We start from the raw sequence: 17867 nt of genomic DNA on the forward strand, positions 1-17867 counted from the left end.
CTCCATTGTGTATATGTACAACATTTTCTTATCCATTCATCTGTCGATGGACATCTAGGTTACTTCCATGTTCTAGCTATTGTAAATAGTGCTGCAGTGAACAGTGGGATACATGTGTCTTTTCAATTTTGGTATCCTCAGGGTATATGTCTAGGAGTGAGATTGCTGGGTCATATGGTGGTTTTATTCCTAGTTTTTTAAGGAATTTCCATACCGTTTTCCATAGTGGCTGTATCAATTTACATTCCCACCAACAGTGCAAGAGAGTTCCCTTTTCTCCACACCCTCTTCAGCATTTATTATTTGTAGACTTTTTGATGATGGCCATTCTGACCAGTGTGAGGTGATATCTCATTGTAGTTTTGATTTTCGTTTCTCTTATAATGAGCAATGTTGAGCACCTTTTCATGTGTTTGTTAGTCATCTGTATATCTTCTTTGAAGAAATGTCTGTTTAAGTCTTTTTCCCACTTTTTGATTGGGTTGTTTGTTTTTCTGGCATTGAGTTGTATGAGTTGCTTGTATATTTTGGAAATTAATCCTTTGTCAGTTGTTTCATTTGCTATTATTTTCTCCCATTCTGAGGGCTGTCTTTTAACCTTGCTTATAGTTTCCTTTGCTGTGCAAAGATTTTAAGTTTAATCAGGCCCCACTTGTTTACTTTTGTATTTATTTCCATTTACTCTAGGAGGTGGGTCATAGAGGATCTTGCTTTGATTTATGTCATTGAGTGTTCTGCCTATGTTTTCCTCTAAGAGTTTTATAGTTTCTGGTCTTCCATTTAGGTCTTTAATCCATTTTGAGTTTATCTTTGTGTATGGTGTTAGGAAGTGTTCTAATTTCATTCTTTTATATGTAGCTGTCCAGTTTTCCCAGCACCATTTATTGAAGAGGCTGTCTTTGCCCCATTGTATATTCTTGCCTCCTTTGTCAAAAATAAGGTACCCATAGGTGCATGGTTTATTTCTGGGCTTTCTATCTTGTTCCATTGCTTTATATTTCTGTTTTGGTGCCAGTACCGTATTGTCTTGATGACTGTAGCTTTGTAGGATAATCTGAAGTCAGGAATTTTGACTCCTCCAGCTCCATTCTTCTTTCTCAAGACTGCTTTGGCTATTCAAGGTCTTTTGTGTTTCCATATGAATTGTGAATTTTTTTGTTCTAGTTCTGTGAAAAATGCCATTGGTAATTTGATAGGCATCTCATTGAATCTGTAGATTGCATTTGGTAGTATGGTCATTTTCACAATATTGATTCTTCCTACCCAGGAACATGGAATATCTCTCCATCTGTTTATGTTGTGTTTGATTTCTTTCATCACTGTCTTATAATTTTCTGTGTACAGTTCTTTTGTCTGCTTAGGTAAGTTTATTCCTAAATATTTAATTCTTTTTGTTGCAATGGTGAATGGGATTGATTCCTTCATTTCTCTTTCTGATTTTTCATTGTTAGTATATAGAAATGAAAGTGATTTCTGTGTATTGATTTTGTATCCTGCAATTTTGCTAAATTCACTGATTAGCTTTAGTAATTTTCTGATACTGTCTTTAGAGTTTTCTATGTACAGTATCATGTCATCTGCAAACAGTGAGAGCTTTACTTCTTCTTTTCTGATCTGGATTCCTTTTATTTCTTTTTTTTCTCTCTCTGATTGCTGTAGTTAGGACTTCCAGAACTATGTTGAATAATAGTGGTGAAAATGGACACCCTTGTCTTGTTCCTGATCTTAGAGGGAATCCTTTCAGTTTTTCACGACTGAGAATAACATTTGCTGTAGGCTTATCATATATGACCTTTACTATGTTGAGGTAGCTTCCTTCTGTGCCCATTTTTTGGAAGAGTTTTATCATAAATCAGTGCTGAATTTTATCAAAGGCTTTTTCTGAATCTGTTGAGATTATCATATGGTTTTTATCTTTCAATTTGTTAATATAGTGTATCACTATATTATAGTGATATGTAGTATATCACTATATTGATTGATTTGCATATATTCAAGAATTCTTTCATTACTAGCATAAAGCCAACTTGATCATGGTGTATGAGCTTTTTGATGTGTTGCTGAATTCTGTTTGCTAAAATTTTGTTGAGGATTTTTGTATCTATGTACATCAGTGATATTGGCTTGTAGTTTTCTTTTTTTGTGTTGTCTTTGTCTGGAGAATTCCATGGACTGTATAGTCCATGGGGTTGCAAAGAGTTGTACACGACTGAGCAATTTTCACTTTCACTTTTGTCTGGTTTTGGTATTAGGGGGATGGTGTCCTCGTAGAATGATTTTGGAAGTGTTCCTTCCTCTGCAATTTTTTGAAAGAGTTTTAGAAGGATAGGCACTAGCTCTTCTCTAAATGTTTGATAGAATTCTCCTGTGAAGCCATCTGGTCCCAGGCTTTTGTCTTTTGGGAGATTTTTGATCACAGTTTCAATTTCAGTGCTTGTAATTGGGTTGTTCATAATTTCTATTTCTTCCTGGTTCATTCTTAGAAGATTAAACTTTTCTAAGAATCTGTCCATTTCTTCCAGGTTATCCATTTTATTGCTATATAGTTGTTCATAATAGTCTCTTATAATCCTTTGTATTTCTGCTTTGTCTGTTGTAACCTCTCCTTTTTAATTTCTAATTTTGTTGATCTGATTCTTCTCTCTTTTTTTCTTGATGAGTCTGGCTAAAGGCTTGTCAATTTTGTTTATCTTCTCAAAGAACCAGCTTTTAGTTTTATTAATCTTTACTATTGTTTCTTTCTTTTTCATTTATTTCTGCTCAGATCTTAATGATTTCTTCTACTAATTTTGGGGGTTTTTTGGTTCTTCTTTTTCCAGTTGTTTTAGGTGTAAAGCTAGGTTGTCTGTTTGATGTTTTTCTTGTTTCTTGAGATAGAATTGTATTACTATAAAATTCCCCCTTAGAACTGCTTTCACTGCATCCCATAGGTTTTGAGTTGTTGTGTTTTCATTTTCATTTGTTTCTAGAAATTTTTTTATTTCCCTTTTGATTTCTTCAATAACCTGTTGGTTATTTAGAAATGTGTTATTTAATCTCCATTTGTTTGTGTTTCTTACAGTTTTTTTTTCAGGTAATTGATATCTAGTCTCATAGTGTTGTGGTTGGACAAGATGCTTGATATGATTTCAGTTTTCTTAAATTTACTGAGGTTTGATTTGTGACCCAAGATGTGGTCTATCCTGGAGAATGTTCCATGTGCACTTGAGAAGAAGGTGTATTCTTCTGCATTTGGATCGAACGTCCTGAAGATATCAGTGAGAGCCATCTCATCTAATGTATCATTTAAGACTTGTGTTTCCTTATTAATTTTCTGTTTTGATGATCTGTCCATTGGTGTGAGTGGGGTGTTAAAGTCTCCTACTATTATTATGTTACTGTCAATTTCTCCTTTTATGCCCGTTAGTGTTTGTCTTATTATTGAGGTGTTCCTGTGTTGGGTGCATAGATATTTACAATTGTTATGTCTTCCTTTTGGATCATTATGTAGTGTCCTTCCTTTTCTCTTGTAATCTTCTTTATGTTAAGGTCTATTTTGTCTGATATGAGGATTGCTACTCCAGCTTTTTTTGCTTCCCATTTGCATGGAATATATTTTTCCATCCTCTCACTTTCAGTTAATATGTGTCTTTAGGTCTGAAGTGGGTTTCTTGTAGACAGCATATATATGGGTCTTGTCTTTGTATCCATTCAGCCAGTCTTTTGGTTAGAGCATTTAATCCATTTACATTTAAAGTAATTATTGATATATATGTTCCTGTTGCCATTTTATGAATTGTTTGGGTTGATTTTATAGATCTGTTTTTTTTTCTCTTGTATTTCTTGACTATATAGGTCCCTTTAACATTTGTTGTAAAGATGGTTTGGTGGTACTGAATTCTCTTAAGTCTTACTTGTCTGAAAAGCTTTTTATTTCTCCATCAGTTTTGAATGAGATCCTTGCCGGGTACAGTAATCTTTTTTGTAGATTTTTCCTTTTCAATACGAATATCCTGTCATTCCCTTCTGGCCTGCAGAGTTTCTGCTGAAAGATCAGCTGTTAAGCATATCGGATTTCCCTTGTATGTTACTTGTTGCTTCTCCCTTGCTCCTTTTAATATTCTTTCTTTGTGTTTAGTCTTTGTTAGCTTGCTTGGTATGTGTCTTGGCGTGTTCTCCTTGGATTTATCCGATATAGGACTCTTTGTGCCTCTTGGACTTGATTGATTATTTCCTTTTCCATGTTGGCGAAATTTTCAACTATAATCTCTTCAAAAATTTTCTCATACCCTTTCTTTTTCTCTTCTTCTTTTTCTGGGACCCCTATAATTTGAATGTTGGTGTGTTTGATATTGTCCCAGAGGTCTCTGAGACTATTCTCAGTTCTTTTCATTCTTTTTATTTTATTCTGCTCTTCAGAAGTTATTTCCACCATTTTACCTTCCAGCTCACTGATTTGTTCTTCTGCTTCAGATATTCTGCTATTGATTCTTTCTAGAGTATTTTTAATTACAGTAATTGTGTTGTTTGTCTCTGCATGTTTATTCTTTAATTCTTCTAGGTCTTTGTTAATTGATTCTTGCATTTTCTCCATTTTGCTTTCAAGGTTTTTGATCATCTTTGCTGTCATTATTCTGATTCTTTTTCAGGTAGTTTGCCTACTTTCTCTTCATTTATTTGGACTTCTGTGTTTATAGTTTGTTCTTTCATTTGTGTTATATTTCTCTGCCTTTTTTTTTAACTTATTGTGCTTGAGGTCTCCTTTTCTCAGGCTTCAAGGTTGTGTTCTTTCTTCCTTTTGGTTTCTGCCCTCCTGAGATTGGTCCAGTGGTTTGTGTAAGCTTTGTATAGGATGAGATTTGTGCTGAGTTTTTGTTTGTTTTTCCTGTGACAGGCAAGGCTGAGTGAGGTGGTAACCCTGTCTACTGAAGACTGGGTTTTTATTTTTGTTTTGTTTGTTGTTTATGTGAGGGATCATGTACAGGGTGATACTGGTGGTTGGGTGATGCCAGGTCTTGTATTCAAGTAGTTTCCTTTGTGTGAGTTCTCAATATTTGATATTCCCTAGGGTTAGTTCTTTGGTAGTCTAGGGTCTTGGAGTGAGTGCTCCCACTCCAAAAGTTCAGGCTTTATCTTTCTCCAAAGACCAGCCTAGGTCCAGAGAAATTTCACCTGAAATGAAAGGCTTTTACTTGAGTTCCAAAGGCCAGTGCACAAGAACACAACAGAGATCTCTGACTCAGCAGAAACGGTATTGCCTGCCATGTGAACAGGCCTCCTTGGATTGCAACCGATGACTAGAGGGTCTGTCCTTGGCAGTAGTCAGCAGAACTCTAAAATTTTTCATTAAAAAGTTTTTATTTGTTTGTTTTTGGCTTTGTTGGGCCTTTGTTTCTGTGTGCAGGCTTTCCCTAGTTGCTATGAGTGGGGGTTTCTTATTGCAGTGGCTTCTCTTGTTGCAGAGGACCAGTTCTAGTTGAGCTCAGTAGCTGTGATGCATGGACTTAGTTACTCCCTGGCACATGGAATCTTCCCCGGTTAGGATCAAACCCAAGGTTTGACCTGCATTGGCAGGAGGATACTTAACCACTGGACCACCAGGGAAGTCCCGCAAATAAACTTTTTGAAAGTCCAATCTAACCATAATCAAGTACATGCAAACAATTTTTAAATTTGAAGCTTTTATTCTTTTTATTAGAAAGTGTAAATAAAATGCTAATATCCTTTACTATCTAATTTATGGTAAAACTGTCACACTCTTAAGTTTTGGCTGGCCTTATTAACTGCCACAATCTTTGTAAAAACAGTTTAGCAATGTGTCTTCAAGAGCTATTAAGTATTCTTACTCTTTCACCTAGTAAATCTATTTCTGAGAATTAATCACTTGAGAAATCTAATAAAAATCCACAAAGACAAAGCACAGAGATATTCATTATAGGATTATCTATCATTTTAAAAGTAAAACTGAAACAATCTAGAGAATTACAAGGAAATGGTTATGTAATTTAGGGTAAATGAATTGAATGGAATAGCACACAGCCGTCAAAAGTGGTCATTATGAGAACTCTTTAGTATATCAGTGTTTATGGTTTAGCATCAGGAAAAAAATATCAAATTTAAAATGTTTGTTTTGCTCTGTATAATGTCTTTTTATGAGGCAGCAAAGACTAGCAGGGAAACTACTTCCTCCCACAGTCTTCCCTCTCTCAATAAAATCCAGCAGCAGTTTCCCAGCTGCTCAGACCACAAGACTTGACGGGGAGCTCTATTTTCAAGATAGATCCAGAATCAGACACTTCTTCCCATCTCCACTGCTCCCACCCTGGTCCGTATCAAAATCACCTCTTGCCCAAGTCAGTACAGTAGCCTCCAAACTGGTCTCCTTGCTTCCACTCTTGCACTCTTGCCTTCTTACAATCCATCTCCTGCCTTATGGATTCTGTTAAAACATAAGACAAATACATCCTCCACTGCTCAAAAAAAGCCAGTGGCATTAAGTGGTCCATAAGGCCCTACACAATGTGGTCTGACTGCAGATGCCAAAAACTTGGCCTCTTTGTACCAATGCTGAATCGAATCTTGTAGATAAGAGTTTGGGGTGAAGTAGAAAAGAATAGCTTTATTGCTTTGCCAGGCAAAGCAGACACAGCAGGCTCCTGCCCTTGAAAACTGTGTGTCCCAAACCAGAAAAATTCGGTGGGAAGTTTTATAGCAGTGATTCAAGGGTGATTTGCTGATAAGATTAGGGAGTGTGCACAGCTTGCACTCCTTTAATCTGGTCTCAGATAATTTATGTTTTTAAACTGGCTCTGCAGCATGTAGGAACGTCCTTCCTCAACCAGGGATCAAAGCCCTCCTGCAGTGGAAGCGTGGGCTCTTAACCACTGGACCACCAGAGAAGTCCCTCAGGTAATCTCTTGATGAGCTTCTCTGGTTAACTTAATTTGGTCTCAGGTGGTCTTCTGGGGTATGAAGAATGCTGACATCTTCCATTTATTGCATTTTTAGTTCTATGTTGTTGTTCAGTTTTTAAGTTGTGTCTGACTCTTTGCAACCCCATGGACTGCAACATGCCAGGCTTCCCGGTCCTTCCCTATCTCTCGGAGTTTGCTCAAACTCATGTCCATTGAGTCAGTGATGCCATCCAACCATTTCATCCTCTGTCACTCCTTCTTCTCCTGCCCTCAGTCTTTCCCAGCATCAGGGTCTTTTCCAGTGAGTTATCTCTCCCCATCAGGTGGCCAAGGTACTGGAGCTTCAGCTTTAGCATCAGTCCTTCCAATGAATATTCAGGACTGATTTCCTTTAGGATGAACTGGTTTGATCTTGCTGCCCAAGGGACTCTCAAGAGTCTTCTCCGGCACCACAGTTTTGAAAGCATCAGTTCTTCAGCCTTCAGCCTTCCTGTGGTCCAGCCATAAGCTTTGACTATATAGACCTTTGTCAGCAAAGTAATGTCTCTGCTTTTTAATACTGTGTCTAGGCTTGTTATAGCTTTTCTTCCTAGGAGCAAGCATCTTTTAATTTCATGGATGCAGTCACCATCTGCAGTGATTTTGGAGCCCAAGAAAATAAAATCTGCTACTGTTTCTGTTTTTTCCCCATCTATTTTCCATGAAGTGATAGAACCAGATGCCATGATCTTAGTTTTTTGAATGTTGAGTTTTAAGCCAGCTTTTTCACTCTCCTATTCAACCTTCATCAAGACACTCTTTAGTTCCTCTTCACTTTCTGCCATTAGGGTGGTATCATCTGCATACCTGAGGTTGTTGATATTTCTCCCAGCAATCTTGATTTCAGTTTGAGCTTCATTCAGCCCAGCATTTTGCATGATGTACGCTGCATAGAAATTAAATAAGCAAGGTGACAATATATAGCCTCATTGTATTCCTTTCCCAATTTTGAAGCAGCCCATTGTTTCATGTCTAGTTTGGTTGCTTCTTGACCTGGATACAGTTTTCTCAGGGGGCAGCTCAAGTGGTCTGGTATTCCCATCTCTTTAAGAATTTTCCACAAAAAGCTTAAAGATATTGTTATGTGTATCATTTGAGGATTCTGTTAAGTCCATACCAGTTTAGTAACCAGTTTATTAAAGGATCTTATAAAGTATACAGTTGAACAGCCAGATGAAGAGACATATAGGGTGAGGTCTGGGAGGGTCCTGAGCACAGGAGATTTGGGCTGTATCACCCTCTTGGTACATGGATGTATTCACAAACCTGGAAACTCCTGCGATCCCCATACCTCCAGGATTTGTTTGGAGGTGTCATCATGTAGGCATGATGGATCATTTACTCCATTTCCAGCCTTTCTCCCTTACCAAGAGAATGGGGAGCAGGGCTGAAAATTCCAAGCCCTAACCATAGTGCCCAAATACAAAATTCACCAGAGGAAATTTGAAGATGTAATTGATTCTATTCAGTGATGAATGAATTGGGCAGCATCCCATCTAGGAAATGGAAAGGAGCACCATTGCTGATTGCTCTAACTGATGGAGACTAGAGATGGAGTCCCATCTCCTACCTCGAGGGAGCCCCCACCCTCTGAGGGTCTGGGCAGGTACACAGATGGCCACAAGAGGAGACACACACCTGCACTGTGAGCCTCTCAGAGCCTGCTGATCTATCCATCCCCCACGGGGCCCCTCGCAATGTTTGCTCACCAAAGGGATGAACTGACACGCTGACTGTACTTCCTACTCTTCAGTGGCAGCAGTCTAGGCCTGAAGAGCCACTGCCCCTCAAATTCCAGGGCTCTCCAAACTTCTACACTGAAAACTGAACTCATCACTCACTCCCCTAAGCTGCCCTCCCCTCTGCGTGCCCCATCTCAGCCAAGGTGTCACCCTCAACCCCTTCATCATTCAAAAGAGATTCTCTATGCAGTTACTAGATTCCAGGCTCCTGCCAGGCTCAGGGGAGGAAGCAGTGACACAGGGCAGCTGAAGTCCCTGCCCTCTAGGGCTTTGGTGTGGTTCTCCACACTGTCAGATAGGACCACCCCCTTTTAATTAATATTTTTAATATTCCCCTCCTTAAATTCAGAGATAATATAACCCCCTTATACGTATATTGAAAAATCAATATAAGATGATGAATATAAAAGGGGAATAAAAGGAGCATTAGAATAAAATGGACTTCAATCTGTAAATGCTCATGAGGTGGCACAATGGTAAAGATGAGAGAGATGCAAGAGACTAGAGTTTGTCTCTGGGTTGGGAAGATCCCCTGGAGTAAATGGCAACTCACTCCAGTATTCTTGCCGGGAAATCCCATGGACAGAGGAGCCTGGTGGGCTACAGTCAACGGGGTCACAAAAGAGTTAGACATGATTTATGTCCAACTCTTAAGTCTGCTATAAGCAGACTTAGTGACTAAACAATGACAACAATAAATACACCAAAAACCAGAAGGAAATAGTCACATGCTTACACCTACGTAGAACAAAGTCTGGACTTAAGAGAGGGAAGACAGGGACTTCCCTGGTGGTCCAGTGATTAAGAATCCACCTTATAATGGAGGGGACATGGTTCCATCCCTGGTTGGGAAACTAAGATCCCATGTGCCGTGGGACAACTAAGCCCCACGCCAAAACTAGAGAGTCCCACAACAAACGCAGATAGGTCCAGACATGTTGTATCGGGATTCATCCCATGGTCAAGCAAAATCCTCAAACAATTAGATTTGTCAGCAGGCATCTGGGTGAATTTCTTCTTTCTCAATTGTATGTCATGTTGCCATCACAGATATGATTTTCCAAAATGGTGATGAGTCCTTACTAAAGCTCTGAGCAAAGCAAATCTTGGTCTCCCATTGATTTATACAGTGGTTGCATTCCTGGAAAAGTCAGCATATGTTAAAACCAGGCCAAGGAAAATACTGAATTTATTTGTAAAAGAGTTCATTTCCAAGCTCAGTTAACTACAATAGATGTGTTACCTTCATGTCCTATGGGACGTGGAACATTCTCTGCTGGGCAGGACTGTCCCAGTATTGCTGGACAGCCAGCATCCCCAGCCAGTGACCCCTGTCACTGCATCCACTGAAATACCCCATGCAGTTTAAAGCATTCCTTGGGGGAATAGTACCCCTTCCATGAGGAACACTGGCCTAGAGGTTAAATATGCAAACAGTTGATCCCAACCCAGTGTAACATGTGCTCTGATATGGACTGCAGGGTCTATCGGAGTGCCAAACCTGAGGTATCTCAGCAACTGGGGGTTTAAAGCAGACAGATTGTTATAAGCAGATAAGACTTAAGGGAGGCCAATTTGCAGGCAGAAAGGTGGGAAGGAAAAGGGGGCCCAGGCAGAAGGGACAGTGTGAACCAAGGCCTGGAGATGAATGACAATCCATGAGGTGTGTGGGAAATACAAGGATTAGAGCCCAAAGGGTCAGGTGGTGAGAGGCTGGAGGAAGAGGCAGGGTCTAGACCCTCCTACACCTATTTCAAGAAGCAGTTTGGACTCTGTTCTGGGGAGGATAAGGGGAGCCATCTCATGTATGATGTGTTTTACTCATGTATTACTTTGTAATGAACTCTGATCAAAAGATTTGTCCCCTTGAGGCCCATTTTGGGAATAGTATCTTACTTCTCCAGAAGTAAGGCCTGGAAATGCAAACCAGGGGTGTTGATCGAATCAAACTGACCTGACCTATTCCTGTTTGCTTACTCTGGGGCCTGGCTTTGCTCCATCTGCCCACGTCTGTGGGTTAAGTTCCGAGAAGCTATTTAAACAGTGATAACGCTTCCATGGAAGCAGATCATGACTCCCAGCACAGCCTTCTTCCTAGGAAACCCAGCCTGTGGGCTGCGAGGTTAATGGCATAGGCTCCAGAAAGCCCATCCCCACAGTCCCCACGGGGGACAGGAGAGCTCACGGCTGCCTGAAAGGGACAGTAGCCCCTCTCAGTGAAGGTGCCAGGGCATAAAGGCCAGATCCCTAGGCAAACCTGGTCCCCAGCCTCACCCCACAAAGGGTTCTGAAGATTCTGTGATTAATGTGGCACCCTATTAACATCTTTTAACATGCTTGAAACAAGCAGAAGCTAGTATATTGGCAAAACATGTGTTGAATTCTCCCATCCTCCTGGATTAATCAGAAAGATGCAGGGAAGTCTCCTGCATCCTGTGTAGGAAGTCTCCCTACACAGAGTTCCAAACAGTCCTCCAAACACAGAAATGAATATTGGATCTTTCAGGGCTGCACTGTCAGCTGGGTAGCTCCACAGAGAATTCTGGGAGACAGTTTGTGTTAGGGTAATGGGGCTTGAGAGGGGTGGGGGTTCCCAGATAGATTCCTTTGTTCTTTTTGTGTAAACCATCATCCCAGGGTCTCTTTACAGCTCGCTGGGGCTTTCCAAGAGGTCTTCCTGAACCATCTTTCTATGTGATTACACCTTTCTCGAAGCAACAGTGAAAGCAACCTGACTTCAAACAGTGTGGGACCTAAGGCATTTGTACATCATTTTATCCCACAGACACCCCCACCTCCTTCTCTGATACTGAAAGTTTGGGAGGGACCATAAAGATTATTTCACAGGTGAAGAAACTGATGCTCAGAGAAGGACAATTGCTTGCCCATGGTCACAGTGAATAAGTAGGAATTGGAAACCCAAGCCTAGGCTTATCACATACATGCAAGTGTGTTAGTTGCTTGGTTGTGTTCGATTCTTTGTGACCCCATGGACTGTAGCCTGCCAGGCTCCTCTGTCCATGGAATTCTCTGGGCAAGAATGCTAGGGTGGGTAGCCATTTCCTTCTTCAGGGTACTTTCCTGACCCAGGGATCAAACCCACATCTCCTGCATTGCAGGCAAATTCTTTACTGTCTGAGTCAACCACTTGCATGCAAAACCACACATAAATGTATCTGTGAAAGTCTTCCTTGTCCCCAGGGCAGTGACTAATTGAACTGTCACTAAGAGGGAGTTGTTCATACAGTTATGAAATCAATGTTCTAGATCCACATTCAGTGCTGAAACCACTGGCCACGTGTGGCTACACTTGAAATGTAGCCAGTTCAAACTAAGAATGGTGTTATGAAATGCACACCAGATTCCAAAGGTTTAGTTGGAATAAAATAATGTAAAATATTGCCTTAATAATTTTTATATTGATTAATTACTAAAATTACAATGTTTTATATATATCTGGTTAAATAAAACTATTATTAAGATTAACTTCACCTGTTTCTTCCTTATTTTTTCACTTTTTAAAATGTGGCTAATAGAAAGTTTAACGTTACACACATGGCTTGCACTCTGTTTCCGTTGGACAGAGCTTCTATAGGCATTGAGGATACAGCAGAACTCAGAACAGACAAAAATCATGCCCTCCTGGAGCTTACCCCTGGGGAGGAGAGAGACAACAAATAAACAAGTGAAATAAGTGCTCTGGAAAAATAAAGCAGGGAAGCAGTTTAGAGAAAGAAGGAGAGGTTGACATTTAAAATAGGTTTATCAGGACTTCCCTTGTGGTCCAGTGGAATCTGCCTGCTAATGCAGGGGACATGGGTTCAATCCCTGCTCTGTGAAGATTCCACATGACATGGGGCTACTAAGCCCATAGGCCACAACTACTGAAGTCTGTGGGCTCTAGAGTGTGTGCTTCGCAAACAAGAAACGCCACTGCAGTTGGAAGCCCAGGTATCACAGCTAGAGAGTAGCCCCACTCTCCACAATTAAAGAAAAACCTGCACACGGCAACCAAGAACCAGTGCAGTCAAAAATAAAAACTAATAAAAATGATAATATTTTTAAAAATAGAATGATCAAGAAAGGCTTTATTTCTATTAGCCTTCAAGAAAATGCAAGGAGACACAACTTCATCCCCCTCTAGGAGGGTTGTAGTAACAAAGACGGGTAATAACAAGTGTTGGAGAAGATGTGGGAAATTGGAACCCTGATAACCCTGCTTGTGGGAATGTAAAATGGTGCAGCCACTTTGGAAAACAGTCCAGCACTTTCTTAAAAAGTTAAACAGAGTTACCATATGACCCAGCAATTCCCTCTTGGGTATTTACCCAAGAGAAATGGAAACATGTCCATCAAAAACTTGTACATGAATGTTCATAGCAACATTATTCCTATTAGCTAAGATGTGAAACACCCAAATGTCCCTTAATTGATGTGATATGTCCATACAAGAGAATATCATTCGACCCTAGAAAGGAATGCAGTTCCAAAACATGAATCTTGAAAACATTATACTCAGTGAAAGAAGTCAGTCACAAAAGAGCATATAGTATGTAATTCCATTTAATTCCATTCCATCTAATTCCATGAAATGTTCAAGATAAGCAAATACATTGAGACAGAAGATAGATAGGTGGAGAGGGTTGAGGAAACCAGGGAGAAATGAGGAGTGACTGCTAATGGGTCTGAGGTTTCTTCTTGGTATGATGAAAAATGTTCTAACTGACCATTATGAAGGTCACACAATTCTGTAAATATACTAAAGCCCACTGAACTGTATACTTTAAATGGGTGAATTGCATGGTATATTAATTGTAGTAATAAAACTGTTATGAAAAACGAAAATAAAGACTTCAATGAGAAGCGACATTTGAGCAGACATTTGAGTGAGCTAAGTGGCTGGGGGGTGTGGCGCATTCCAGGAAGAGAGAACAGAAAGTACAAAGGCCCTGAGGAAAAAGCAGGCTTAGCTTTTGAGGGACAGGTTAGAGCAGGATGAGGAGGACAGCAGGAGTTGAGTCAGAGGGATGGGGCAGCAGGTCATGTAGGGTGTTCCAGGCCATGAGAAGGACTTTGGCTTGTCTGCTGCCGCCGCCGCCAAGTCACTTTAGTCATGTCCGACTCTGTGCGACCCCATAGACGGCAGCCCACCAGGCTCCGCCATCCCTGGGATTCTCCAGGTAAGAACACCGGAGTGGGTTGCCATTGGCTTCTCTACTGAATAAGATAAGTTACTTGAGGCTTTAGAGTAGAGAAGGGCCAAGATGTGATGACCAGTCTGGCTGCTGTGTTGAGAGTAGCCTTCAGGGGTGATGTACAGAAGCAATGAGAAAGTTGTTATATTGTCTGAACATTTCAGTTGAACTAACATGATATATGTCTGTTATAGGTTTGAACCCACGAGAATAGGGAGTGCGTGCATACACAGTCGCTCAGATGTGTCCGACTCTTGGCCACCCCATGGACTGTAGCCCACCAGGCTCCGCTGTCTATGGGATTTCCCAGACAAGAATACTGGAGTGGGTTGCCATTTCCTTCTCCAGGGGATCTTGCCCACACAAGGACGGAACCCGAATCTCCTGAATCGGCAGGTGGGTGGATTCATTACCTCTGAGCCACCAGGGAAGCCCCTTGACTAGACGATTCTGAATTTTGCATGGGAATACAAAGGAGCTATTGTGGGGGCTTCCTTGGCAGGTGGATTCTTTACCACTGAGCCCCCTGGGAAGAATGGGGAGGGGTTGGCAAATTGTAACCTGGGGCGTGGTAAAATTCAGCCCACCACCTATTTTTGGCCAGCCTGTGAACTAAGAGTTGCTTTTACATTTTTCTAAATGGTTGACAAAAATCAAAAGAATAATACTTCGCGAGACATGAAAATCCTATGAAATTCAAATTTCAGTGTCCATAAGTAAAGTGTTATTTAGAATACTTCCAGGTCCATTTGTGTGGATAGTTGCTTTCACAGCAGAAGTGAGTAGATGGAACAGGGACAAGAGACTGTGTGGCCTGCAAAGCCTAAAATACTTCCCATCTGGTCCTTAACAGAAAAAATTTGCTAAATGCAAATTTTGTATGCGAAAATTTGTATGTATGTATGCATACAAATTGTTGTATGCAACAATTTCCAAACATTTTGGTCTCAAGACTATTTTTCATCTTAAAAATTGAGGATCCCAGATTTTGTTTAGAGGTTATCAACATTTACCGTTTAGAAATTAGAAGTGCAGCAAATGGCATTTATTCATTCTTTTTAAGCACAGGGAACTCTGCTCAGTGTTGTGTGGAAGCCTGGATGGGAGGGGAGTTTGGGAGAGAGTGGTTACATGTATTTGTATATTGCTGAGTCCCCTTTTCTGGCCATCTGAAACTGTCACAACATCGTTGATTGGCCATACTCCAAAATAAAAAGTTTTTTTAAGAGTGCATGTGATCCCCTATAAGTATTTTTAAATATGTAGTTAAAAAAAGTAGTTAAAAAAAAAATTAACCCATTGAAACACTGAACCTGGTTTCAATGAACTGGCTTAGTCATGTCATGATATAACCTACCACAGTAATCCAGGAGAGAGATGAGGGGCACTTGGACAACCAGATAGTGATGGAGTGCTACAGAGTTGGCTGTAGACAGGCTGGCTTCTAGACATAATAGGCTGTGCTAATGGACCAAGTGCGGGGTGTGAGGAGATGAGAGGAATCGAGGATGCCTCCAAGGATTTTAAAGGTACTTAAAGGGATCAATGGGGCAGCCTGCGGGAGAAACAGATTGGTCGGTGAGACTGATCCCTTCTCCCTCAACAATAAGACAGTCATCATCAGGTTGGGGATCTCATTCTAGGCCACGCAGGAACATCCAGAGTAGCTTCTGGGCAAGGGTCTAGGACAGGTCCAAACAGGTGATTTAGGAAGGGAGAAAGTAGGTTCACTCTGCTTGCTCTGTATGAAAGGGCTTGGGCAGGAATTCCCTAGAGGTCCAGTGGTTGGAGGTCCAGACTCCAAGCTTCCACTGCAGGGGGCACAGGTTCAATCCCTGGTTGGGAAAATAAGATCCCACATGCTGTGCAGCCAGCCTCCTCCCCCCACCCCCCAAAAAGAAAGGGCTTGGTCACTCAATCCACCAAGAGGAAAATCTATTCCAAGTCAGGTACATTTGGGTAGCTAGTTGATTCAATGTGTAAACAGGTCCAGAAAATGTATTCTTTTAAAGAAAGTTGATTCCATATTTACTAGGACCTTGTCCTAGAGCCTGGGGATAGAACCAAAAAAAAAAAAAAGAAAAGAAAAATGTGGTGCCAGTCCTCCTGAATCTTAGTATTTGAGAGGACATGTCACCTTTTCTGAGATTATTTTTTCATCTGTGAAATGGGATAATAATACCAAACTCTACAGACTTGTGAACTGTTCATGGAATAATCCTATTCAGTAAACATAAAGGATCCAACACAATCCTGGGCACAGAGTAAGTAATCAATGCTTCTTCTCCCTCTCCTCACTCTTCTCTCAAGCACACATCCCTCCTTCAAAAAAGATGGCCCCAAGCTATGTATGCATTCATCTACCAAATATTCGTGAAGAACCTACTATATGTAAAATGAGGGAGATACAGGAAAGTTACAAGACACTCTGTTCACTGCTAGAATATGAAGTGAAGTGAAGTGAAGTCACTCAGTCGTGTCCAACTCTTTGTGACGCCATGGACTGTAGCCTACCAAGCTCCTCCGTCCATGGGATTCTCCAGGCAAGAATACTGCAGTGGGTTGCCATTTCCTTCTCCAGGGGGTCTTCCTGACACAGGGATCGAACCCGTGTTTCCCACATTGGAGGCAGACGCTTCAACCTCTGAGCCACCAGTCAGATTAAAAAGGATTGTGAGGCATCTGTGTGTGTATGAGATGAGATCGACCAAGTAACAGCTCACGGAATATAAACAGCAGCTATGTCATGGGAGAGGGCAAGGTAAGTGCTCTCTAAACAAAGATAAGATTCCAGGAGGAATGAGGTTTAAATTATCCCTAAGATAGAAAGGACTCAGATGAGCCAAGATAGTTAGAGATTACTAGTAGGTGGCCTGAAGCTGATAAAAATTTAGAGGTAGGTTAGCAAAAAATTTGAGTGTAGAAGAGAGTGACTCACTGGGCTCATGGAAGATTTACTGTAGAGAATGATTTACTGTAGGAGATATTCTTGCCCAGAGCACCTCATCTCTGCCATAGAGATCCACTTAGATTCTAAGTCCTATTAATAGATTAACAACCTGCAGATCAAGGACATTTCAGCACAGAGAATAGCTAGTCAATGGAAGGACCTTGGAAAGAAGGAAAGAAATCCATGTTTTCTTGTATTTACTCAGACCTTTAACTCCTGTCTAGTTACTCCTTTGGCATTTTGTAGCATTTATCCCTCCTGTTTTCCTTCCAAATTCTACAAAGTGCCAAGAACCCCTAAACTACTCTGTGTTGCTACCTTCTGATGTTACATCATTTACAAAGACTGCAATGGCTTAGGACTTGGCCCCCTTTAAACTGCAGTAAGCACATGTTCCCCTGCCCCTAGACAGTGTGATCCCAGATTTAAATCCACCCATCACCAGCTGCATGACCTTGGGCAAGTCACCTTTTCTGAGATTATTTCTTCATCTGTGAAATGGGATAACACCAAACTCTGTAAACTTAAGAGGTGTTCATAGAATAATGATATTCAGTAAAGTATCCAACACTATCCTAGATGCAGAGTAAGTAATCAGTTCTTCTCCCTCCATCAGCTGCTGCTGCTGCTAAGTCACTCCAGTCGTGTCCAACTCTGTGCGACCCCATCCCTGGGATTCTCCAGGCAAGAACACTGGAGTGGGCTGCCATTTCCGTCTCCAATGCATAAAAGTGAAAAGTTAAAGTGAAGTCGCTCAGTCATGTCTGACTCTTGGCGACCCCATGGACTGCAGCCTACCAGGCTCCTCCGTCCATGGGATTTTCCAGGCAAGAGTCCTGGAGTGGGGTGCCATTGCCATCTCCTCTCCCTCCATCTACCCTCCCCTCAAATACAGTTTTTTTCCAGAGACCACACCCAACAGCTGGAAGCAGCAGAAGCACGATATGGAATCAGAGAAGGAGGTGAGAGTCCTGCTTTGCCCCTTCCCAGCTGAGTGGCATTGGGCCAGTCACTTTGCCTCACTGAGCCTTGGGTTTCCCATCTGTAA

The sequence above is a fragment of the Odocoileus virginianus genome, chromosome 16 (genome assembly GCF_023699985.2).
Source record: "Odocoileus virginianus isolate 20LAN1187 ecotype Illinois chromosome 16, Ovbor_1.2, whole genome shotgun sequence".
NCBI classification, from domain to species: Eukaryota; Metazoa; Chordata; class Mammalia; order Artiodactyla; family Cervidae; genus Odocoileus; species Odocoileus virginianus.